General features: G+C 52.7%; 1 pseudogene; it reads left to right on the top strand.

Annotated features, from left to right (window-relative positions):
- The first annotated feature begins 3,344 nt into the window (after window positions 1-3,344).
- LOC120839585 lies at window positions 3,345-5,112 on the top strand (annotated as a pseudogene).
- Window positions 5,113-10,296: the final 5,184 nt, after the last annotated feature.

The raw sequence follows: 10,296 nt of genomic DNA, 5'->3' as shown, positions 1-10,296 counted from the left end.
GCGTGCCAAATCCGTATGTTAAAATCTCCATGAGCAATCGCTCCGTAACGAAACCTCCGCGCTGCTTTGCGACGGTCGTTTCAACGCTACAGCGGTAACAAGCTCGTATCGCAGAAAAGCCGGCGTCGGTGGCGTGACGCGAAAATCCTCATTGGTCGATAGACTCATGATGTCACAGCCACATGCTTGGCGGGGGAAATTCCAAGAACCCAGAACGCTCACGTGAAACGTGACATCAGCGTGGATTGAATTTGATTAAAACATGACGTGAACTGGAATTAAAGTTTGCCTTACGTCTCGAATGATTGTACTTTATAAAATAATTAATTTGAGTTATAAGAAAAAAACTTGCTGAATTTAAGGTGGTATTCGAACCCACGAACCTTCGGTTGCGAGTCAGACACACTATTGACTAGGGCAAGCAAAGTGCGATTGCGGGACGAATGAGGAGGCCCGGTATCGCTATTGCGACCCTATATCGTGGCCCAATATCGATATCGTGGCCCAATATTGCTATTGCGTAGTACTCATAAAACGCGAAGCTTAGGCGCCCACCAAGTTTTTATTTTTTTTTGCTCGGTGTATTTTGGCCGTTATAACTGTCATTTTCACTATATGTTTCATGCCCAACTCTGCTTCGAAAGATCAGGACAAACACTTATAATTCAGTGATTCCAGATATTCGTCGCTTGAGGTGAAACAAACTTTTTTCAAAAGCAGTCATTTTTGCTTTTTCAATAAAGCATGAAACACATCATCATGCAATTGTGAAGTGCTAACACTTACGCCAAAAAGGCGGTGAACCAGACCCACCTTTGTGATGGTCTATTATGATGCACCTTAATTTTGTCTGCCATAACAGATTCGTTCTGCATTAACACCATCGGGGACCGCAGATAAAGGCTTCCACCGTCGGGCGACGTTAGGCGTTCAAAGCTTTGTTCAAAAAGCAAAAAAATTGGATAGAAATTTTGTACGAAAACTTCTTTTCACCCAACGTTTTTAGGTTTCTGCCATGGTTGCTGCTTTTTAAAGGGTAACTGCAAAGAAAAAAAAGATTTTTTTTAGACAGCCTAATTGGGACAAGCATGTCAAAAAACAATTTTTCCGCAAAAAAAAAAAAATTTACAGCAATATTCATTGCGTGAGACTGATTTTAGTTTGCGGCTATTTCGCCCGTTTTAAATCGCGCGCCACGAAGTTGGGATTCCGTGACGTTAATCCCAATCGGCTCCCATTGGCTAAGAGTTTGATTGACAGCTTAGATCTTGGTTGTTAAACCTTTGTTATATGTTGCAATTTCCTTTTGAGCGGCATATTTTTACGTTTAAAGAATAACCCATGTGATGAGAGTTATTATTCTTTACAAAAGGTTTACAAGACGGGCACTTCCGTTTGGATTCATACCATAACAAACAAAAGCTTCGCCATTCTTTCATGGCCGCCGAAGTATCTGCTCCCGCCTGTCTCGCCTACCTCGACTAATCGTTTCGGCGAAGTGATCAGTGTTTCGTGCTGACCCAGGTGCTTGAGTGAGACTTCTTGAAGTGAAGTAGTTTGTGTTTAGCAGCTGTCGCAGGTGTTAGTGATAGGAAGCGACGCGGGGTTTTGGCTTTCATAGCGCGGTTCTTTCGTTTTCCTCTTTGCTTGCTTAGCGTGTTTTTGTTTTTGTGTGTTTTTTTTGCTTGTTTGCGCGTGCAAATGCTGACTTTTCGGAGATGTCAGATGCGTGATCCCGACAGTGAACCTTCCAGCAGCCATGTCGCCCCGAAAGGAATGCTATTTGGCTGGAGGCAATCGGGCGTTCGCTTAGCGACAAACGTGTCCAGTTACGTTCTCGTCATATCGCTCCGGAGGCCATCGAGATTCGCACCGGGCGCACCTAACGTCCACAACTAGACGCACAAAATAAAAAAGCACCATGTTCACTACGTAAAAAGTGGTCTCAGTTCATACATCTGTAGACAGGTACGAAATCTTGCCCAAATTTATTCACACCGCACGACGAGCGCAACACGTCGCTGTGCAAACGCAGTCCAACAACACGAAGCATAAAAACGGCAGATTTAGAAGAAGAATTCGGAGTCCATTGTTCGATTAAAACGACGTAATTTATTTGAAAACGCCCGCAGCTTTTTACTCACGGTATGCCTCCGGAATCTTCCACATTTTGAAACAGAACTGTAGTAGTTCAATTTTTTCATTTAGTTTCGCTCGCCACACTAACCAGGTGGCGCCACGAACTGTCACTGCATATCGCTGTAGCCAGGCGGCGCTACACTTCATCCATTGGGCCGTGCGCCCAGGTGGATCTCCCCCGGGGCGGTTGGCCCCCGGGTTGTTTCCCTCTAAATAAAAGAGTACGTGTTCTGACCTCGGCCGATGTAGACGTCCCTTCCTTCCGGGTCGTTCCCGCCTCGGACCCGCCGGTGCTCGCCGCCCCACCTCGGCATGTGAGACAACATCTTTCAGCAGGCCGCCTCGGCGCTGCTTCTTTTCCTTTCTTTTTTTTTTATTTATTGGGCTCTCCGAATCACAACATTTTTGGCGAAGGAGGATGGGATTTTCTTTGTTTTCCGATTCGGAGCCCGCTGCATAAGGCTTAGCCCCGGCAGCCGGTGTTTCACGTCCTTTGTCTTGTGACGCCACGTCTTCCCGCGCGAGGTGTGCCGGATTGGGCCCCGGCAACCTCTCGTTCCCGTTCAATGAAATTCTTTTCCCGTATACGTTTCGCCGGATTGGGCCCCGGCGGGCGTAAATTTTTTTTTTTTTTTGCGCATTTCGTGCAAAATTTCTTTTTCTTTCCACTTACGTTTTCGAGCGGCGTCGCGCCGTCGGGTTCCGTTGCGGAGCTTTCAGAGGGCTCGCGTCCTATACTAAGGTCTGTCTGACGGTAGTGGGCTTGGCTCCTTGTGAATGCTGTCCCCCACGGGATTTTGCCTTTGTCCCCGGGCGTCGAGGTCGGGACCGTACTCCGCGTAGGCGTTGCGTGTATTACAAATGTCACCATACATGGTTGTCTTTTGTTAGTATCTTAGGCGCACATGTAAAAAATCGTTTAAAACCCTTGTCGAGTGAAAGACCCGCGGAAGCTTGTCGCGGCGTAAGGGAGCGCATAAGGCGCGTTCGCTCCGGTGAGCGAGTGGTGACGTAAATTTAGACGCCTCCGGTCGTCGGATGCGCGCGGCGAAGAGAGAAGCCGCTCTGCTGCGGAGTCGGCAGGTTGAAATGATGCGAAGGATGCGCGTTGAGAACACGCGTTGAGCCTAGACGAGGGTTGGCTTCTCGACAAAATGTGGACTGCTTAGCGATTAAAGATCGCGAAAGGATTACAGGGCCTGCGAGGAAACGAGGTCTTTGCATGCCGGTAGTCGCCATAAAGTCTTAAAGCGGTGGGCCGCGAGAACAAAGGAAGTCTTGGTCCGTTGTGTCCAAGATGGCGGCTCCACAGGGTCGCGTTCCCGCCGACTTCCTCCCCACGCCCGGCACGCCGGTAATGCGCCGTGGCTTATGTGGAAGCGTGGCTTCCTCAACTATCTTGAGGCGACTGACGCCGACGGTTTTCCGTCAAAGCGGAGAAGGGCGATCTTGCTGTCCTTTTTGGGAGAAGAAGGGAATCGCGTCGTGGATGCGTTTGGCCTCGCTGGCCCGGCCGTTGGCGCGGCCCAAGATGAGTTTCAGGTGTTATTGTCCGCTCTGGACAATCACTTCGCTTCCGCTCAGAACGTTGTCGTCGAACGCAGGAAGTTTGTCACAAGGGTGCAGGGCCCAGGGGAGACGGTCCTGGAGTATATTGGGGCGCTTCGGCGCTTAGCCTCGTTTTGCGACTACGGAGAGTCGTTGGAAAGCCGCGTCGCGGAAATGTTTATCTCGGGAATCCGTAACGCGGAAGTCCAAGATCGTCTTATCAGAGAGTCCGGTGGAGCTCACGCACCGAGCCTCGAGCGTGCTGTCCAGCTGGCGCAGCAATTCGAGCGGACGTCTCGTGATTGCGATCTTTTCCGACGCTTATCGCTAGACGCAACCCCGAACGCGCCGCACGTGGTCGAGCGGATCCAAGATGGACGCGGTCGCGACCGGGATGCTCAACATGGCGGGCAGCCTCCCCGCCGCCGCGGATCTTCCCCCCCCCCCCCCCCCCCCCCTCCCCACAGGCGTGAGCGTCCCCTTCCTCCTCCCCCGTCGCAGCGAGAGCCCTCCTACTCTTCCCTTCCGAGGCGTGAGCCTCCCTCTCCTCCGTCGGGACGCGCGCGGACTTTCCCTCTCCCGCCGCGTCAAGACCGCCGGCAGCCGCGAGCTCCCTCCCGCCCGTTCTCCGGTGCGCGCCCACGTGACCCTCCCCCCGGGGCGCGTCCTCCCGTTCGCGAGGGCGGATGTTTTTTTTGCGGAAGACGGAGCCACCCGCGGGATGAGTGCCCAGCATCGGGAGCCACATGCTTCTTGTGTGGCCGTGAGGGACATTTTGCAAATGTGTGTCGAAGCCGACCGAGGGACGACCGGGATCATCGACAACTGGCCCTTCCTGCTGGCCGGCGGGTCTCTGCCCGCGGCTACTACGACCGTCGCCAAGCTGGTCCGACACGCACACCCGTGCGAGGCGTCGGCACGTTCTCGGAGGATGACGACGACGAGATGTGGCCTGGCGTTTACACGGTGGGGTCACCCGGTGGTCGCCGGGAGCAGCGACCTGGTCCCCAGCGCCGGAGTTTCACGGCCGATGTAGAGGTGAACGGTTTCCCTCTTTCCATTCTCATCGACACGGGTGCTGAGGTCTCCCTTCTCTCGGATGCGACTTTCAACCGCATCAATCGGAGCGGCCGCATCAAGCTTTCAAAGCCGCCGCGCACTTTAGTGCACTACCTAAAGGGTTCCATTCCCGTTTTGGGATGCTTTCACGCAAACGTCGTCTTCAAGGATCGCTTCGCGACCATTCTCTTCTACGTTGTACGCAACGGCCGTTCACTACTTGGAGTGGACGCGGTACATGACCTCAAAATGATCTTGTCTGGCGTACCGCTAAAATGTTTCCACATTGACGCAGCTGCTCCCGGAACAGCCGTCCCGGGACATGTAACCGAGGCTGAGGTCCCGCAGCCATCGTCCACGGCGGACGTAAGTTCGCCACTCCACTCTTCTGGTGCCTTTGGCACTTTGTCGTCGGCTGTCCCCGCAGCCCAAGGTCCATCGACCTCGTCCAGTGGCCGTTCTCCGTCATCGGTGAGCGATCATTCCACGCTTCCTCCCGGTTTTCAGGAGTTTGAAGAACTTTTTACGTCCGAGTTGGGTTTGGTTGTAAACCAAACACATACGGTCACTGTCCGTCGTCATGTTCCGCCCGTTCAGGCGAAGCTCCGTCGTCTACCGTTCACGCTGCGCGAGTCCGTAACTGCCGAGATCCAGAAACTCGAACGTCAGGGCGTGATTGAGCGCGTCAGCGCCTCCGAGTGGGTCTCGCCCATCGTGGTCGTCAAGAAGAGAGACGGCGGTATCCGCATGTGCGTCGATCTCCGGGCTCCCAACCGCGCGGTCGTGATCGACTCATTCTCACTACCGCATATCGACGAGCTCCTGAACTCGCTCAGAGGAGCATCTTGTTTTTCGAAACTCGACCTTGCGTCGGCCTACCATCAAGTCCGACTCGACCCCAAGAGTCGAGACCTTACAGCGTTCATCACGCATGAGGGTTTATTTCGCTTCAAGCGAGTCTGCTTCGGCTTGGCCTCCGCGCCAGCCGCATTCCAACAAGTCATGTCAAAGATCCTTAAGGACTGTCCTGGTGTACAGTTCTAATTAGACGACGTGATCGTTTACGGATCATCACCTCAAGAACACGACGCGCACTTGCGCGAAGTCCTCCGACGGATAAGTCCGCTGGCATGAAACTGAACAGAAAGGCGGTTTTCCGCGTTCCAACCTTGTCTTTTCTCGGCCATAGTCTATCCGCGGAAGGCGTAGCGCCCCTTCCGTCCAAGATAGAAGCCGTTCTGAACTTCCCCTCACCGTCCGATCCAACACAACTCAAGGCATTCCTCGGTCTAGTGGAATATTATAGCAAATTCATTCCACATTGTGCGACAGTAGTCGAACCGATGCGTCGTTTGTTGCGCAAGGGCAACTCTTTTTCTTGGACTCCTGATGTCGAGAGCGCCTTCCAAGAAGTCAAGACAGCTCTCCAGAAAGCACCCATCTTAACAATGTTTGACCCGACTTTGCCGGTCATCGTATCAACTGATGCTTCGAACTGCGGCCTCGGAGCAGTTCTGCAACAACAGCACGGGCAGAAGCTCAAGACCGTGGCCTTTGCAAGCCGTTCCTTGACGGACACGGAGCAACGGTACTCCGTGGGAGAGAAGGAGGCCCTGGCGATCCTGTGGTCGTGCGAAAAGTGGCATACTTACCTCTGGGGAAGGCAGTTCACCATCCGCACTGATCATCGAGCACTCGTCACCCTCATGTCTACGCAGGGCACCGGAGTCCGACCGCTACGCATCAGCCGTTGGACCGCCCGGTTGTTCAACTACAACTTCCTGATGGAGTACCGCAAGGGTACCGACAACACCGTCGCAGATGCACTGTCCCGTCTGCCCGTCAAGGACACAGAAGACGGCACCAAGTTTCCTGAGGAAGTGGTTTCCATAGTCTGCGCTTCACTGACTCAGCGCGACTTTCAAGATGCAACAGCCCGTGATCCCATTCTACCGAAAGTCATGGAATACATCTCGTCAACATGGCCAGCTGAAGACAAGCTGCCTCCAGGGTTCAAGCCCTACTTCGCAGTCCAAGAACAGCTGTCGCAGGTGGACAGACTGCTGTTTAACGCCGAGAAGATCATCGTGCCGACCAGTCTACGCGACCAAGTCATCGAGATAGCGCATGAGACGCATCAAGGGATCACGAGGACCACAGGACTTATCAAAGAACTCTACTGGTGGCCTCAAGTATCTCTCCACATCAAACAATACGTCCAACATTGCACCATATGTCAGTCTACGGACAAACCAGCAAAGTCATTCCGAGCACCTTTACAGCCAGTCAATTTTCCATCTCGTCCTTGGACGAAGTTAGGTATGGACATCGTTGGTCCGTTCGAACGCGCTCCGCGCAACGAGCGTTTTTTCATCACCCTTGTGGATCACTACCACAGCAAATGGCCAGAGGTCATGAGCGTCCACAACGTCACGACTGCGTCTGTGGTAGACTTCCTGAAGCTTGTCTTTGCACGAGAGGGGTTGCCAGAAGAAATCGTCACCGACAACGGCCCCCAGTTCATCGCCAGGGAATTTACAGAGTTCCTCAAGAATCAAGGTATTCGTCATCTCAGGTCATCTCTGTACCACCCCCAAGCGAATGGGCAGGTGGAACGTTTCAACCGTGTCTTGAAGTCCACCATACAGTTGGCTGTCGTCCAGCAACGCAACCTCAGAGAAGCAGTCACGGAGTACTTAGGAGTGTACCGTGCCACTCGCCATGCTGCAACGGGAGAAACTCCCGCGTTCCTGCTTCATGGCAGGAACCATCGCAATCGTCTTCATCTTTCGGGGCGTCCAGTCCCCGACCCTCAAGTTCCAAGGTCCACAGTCCAACAAAGACTTCCACAAACAATCAAGAAATATCAAGAACGCATGAAGATGTACTCAGACAGAAGGCGTGCTGTCAAGCGGCCTACATTCATTCCTGGACAGACCGTCAAGGTCAACAAGCCTCGTCACCGAGGAAAGTTACAGATGAAGTATGCTTCTCCTCAGAAGATCCAAGATCAAGTGGGTCCAGCTACATACCGGCTGGACGATGGATCCACGTGGCATGCGTCCAAGTTGACGCATACAACTCTTCAACCTTCATCAACCAGAGCATCTTGGTTCCGGGAAGATTTGTACCCCCCGGACCCCCCTTTTTTCCCTGCAGTTGTTCTGCCCACAGTCCCGCCGGCTCCCCCAGAGCCGCCTGTTCCTGTCCTTGGTCCGGCTAGCCCGGACACCACCAATCCAGATCCTGCGGGTCAACGTCCTGACCCTGGCCTGAGTCCTGAGGCCCCCCCTTCCCCTCCTGAGGGTCCTGTTCCAGCTGGGAGTCCCCCTCCCGTTCCCGAGGGTCCTGCTGAGGTGCAACCGGTGCCTGAGGAGATTGCTCAGCCCCCTGAGCACTACCAGTCTCCTGGGATGTCCCCAGATAGCAGCTGGTCAGCTGCCAGTTGGTCGCCCAGTCGTACAGAAACGGCTACTGAGGGTGGTGCAGTTTCCGACACCTCCTTTGACGGTGCCCCAGAACCGGTACCAGCGCCGTCCCCTGTGAGAGTGCCGTCGGCATCAGGCGGCCAGCCGACCTTCCGGTCGGATCCTCCAGAGACCCAGGGTCGAGGTCCCGACACCTTCACCCCCCGTCAGGACAGTCGCCCACATCGAGCCCGGCGGCTGCCTGAACGTCTCAAAGACTACTTTGTGAACCTTTACGACAGCAGTTCAAGTCTCGGAGAGATCCAAGACATATGAGTTTAGTGCACACATCAACTATTGAACATTCTTCTAGTCAACCCCAGTGAATAATTTTTCTTTTTGTGTGTGTAGTGACAACGGACATTTTAGGAAACCTTAACTATTTTCAATGCTACATGTCCATGAACATTTGAACGTGAAGTCTTCGTCTTCTCTGCCACGTGCAGTAAGAAGTGTAACTGGCTACTTGCCTATTTTTTTTTATTAGGTTTTACTTGCCCAGTGTCTTTTGCTCAATTTTTATTTTATCCTGCCTTAAGGTTTTAGCCTTATGAGACAGTGTATTTTCTTTTCCTAAGAGAGGGAAGGATAGGTGTTTATTTTTTTTAAGGAAAGGAAAGTGTAGTAGTTCAATTTTTTCATTTAGTTTCGCTCGCCACACTAACCAGGTGGCGCCACGAACTGTCACTGCATATCGCTGTAGCCAGGCGGCGCTACACTTCATCCATTGGGCCGTGCGCCCAGGTGGATCTCCCCCGGGGCGGTTGGCCCCCGGGTTGTTTCCCTCTAAATAAAAGAGTACGTGTTCTGACCTCGGCCGATGTAGACGTCCCTTCCTTCCGGGTCGTTCCCGCCTCGGACCCGCCGGTGCTCGCCGCCCCACCTCGGCATGTGAGACAACATCTTTCAGCAGGCCGCCTCGGCGCTGCTTCTTTTCCTTTCTTTTTTTTTTTTATTTATTGGGCTCTCCGAATCACAACAAGAACGAAGGAAGATTTACTTTTAAAAGCGATCGCTGCGACCTCCCGGGCCAGTTTTACTGGATCAGCTGACGACGACGGGACTGGATCCTTGTACGTCAACCCCGCATAACACACATAGCACCGCATTACACACACCACGAACGTTTCAGCTCTGTCGCATCGCCGTGTTGCACCAAACAGAACGAGATAGCCGAAACCAACGCAGCGCTGTCGTGGACCTTGGCTTGTGGTTGCGCACTCGTGGATTCTGTGACTCCCTTCGCTTTCAAAACACGCACGACGATTACGAATGATACTTTGCGTCTTCCGGGAACATCACAGGGGCACTTCTCCGGTCACGTCTTCGCTACATGTGCTCGCAAACCACGTCAAACCAAAACAATACCGCAGCCCGACCGGCCTGGCGTAGTTGCCAGATCTTGCCGGAAGTCGACACGCTGCGTTGTTCAACTCCGCAACGCAAGGAGAGCGAGGGGCGGGGCGTACTCCTCTTCCGCGGGGGTCGAAAGAGCGGGAGTTTCAAATGTGGAGAGGTTCTGACTCTACTAAATTACGTCCTGGGGCGTAAATATTGATAAAAAAAATATTTTTTTTCGCTGAGCATTTGTTTTGTGACATGCTTGTCCCAATTAGGCTGTTTAAAAAAAAACTTTTTTTTCTTTGCAGTTACCCTTAAAAGATGCTAGTTGTTACAGCGCGTTAAGCATGATCTTTCCGTGGATGGTTTCCTGCTAGTGTGCAGGCTTGTCGCCGCAGTTCTGTTTGTACCTTGGTTGTTAGACAGAATAAAACAACTCTTAGAGAACCCTCGCTCCCCGATAAAGCCTATTTAGTCTTTTTTTTTTTACTTCATTGTCGGTCAAACGTTATGCAGAAGCTTAAGCACTACGAAGCTCCCGTTCCCACCGACACACTGGATGCTCGATGTTATTCCGCGGTGCTACACCGAGTCGAAAGTCCCACATGTTCGTGTCCTTTACTGATGAATTAGATGTTCTCTTGCTTCCAAGTTCGTTGAAACTTCTGGGCACGCGGAGTGCTCGATCAGAGGCGTCGTTGTTTGTCCCGCAAAAGCAGTGGGACCATTACGTGAACAATTC

Source organism: Ixodes scapularis, unplaced genomic scaffold (assembly GCF_016920785.2).
Source record: "Ixodes scapularis isolate PalLabHiFi unplaced genomic scaffold, ASM1692078v2 PGA_scaffold11__112_contigs__length_91849675, whole genome shotgun sequence".
In the NCBI taxonomy this organism is placed as follows: Eukaryota; Metazoa; Arthropoda; class Arachnida; order Ixodida; family Ixodidae; genus Ixodes; species Ixodes scapularis.
The sequence above is the reverse complement of the archived record's forward strand: the minus strand, read 5'-3'. Positions and strand labels throughout refer to the sequence as shown.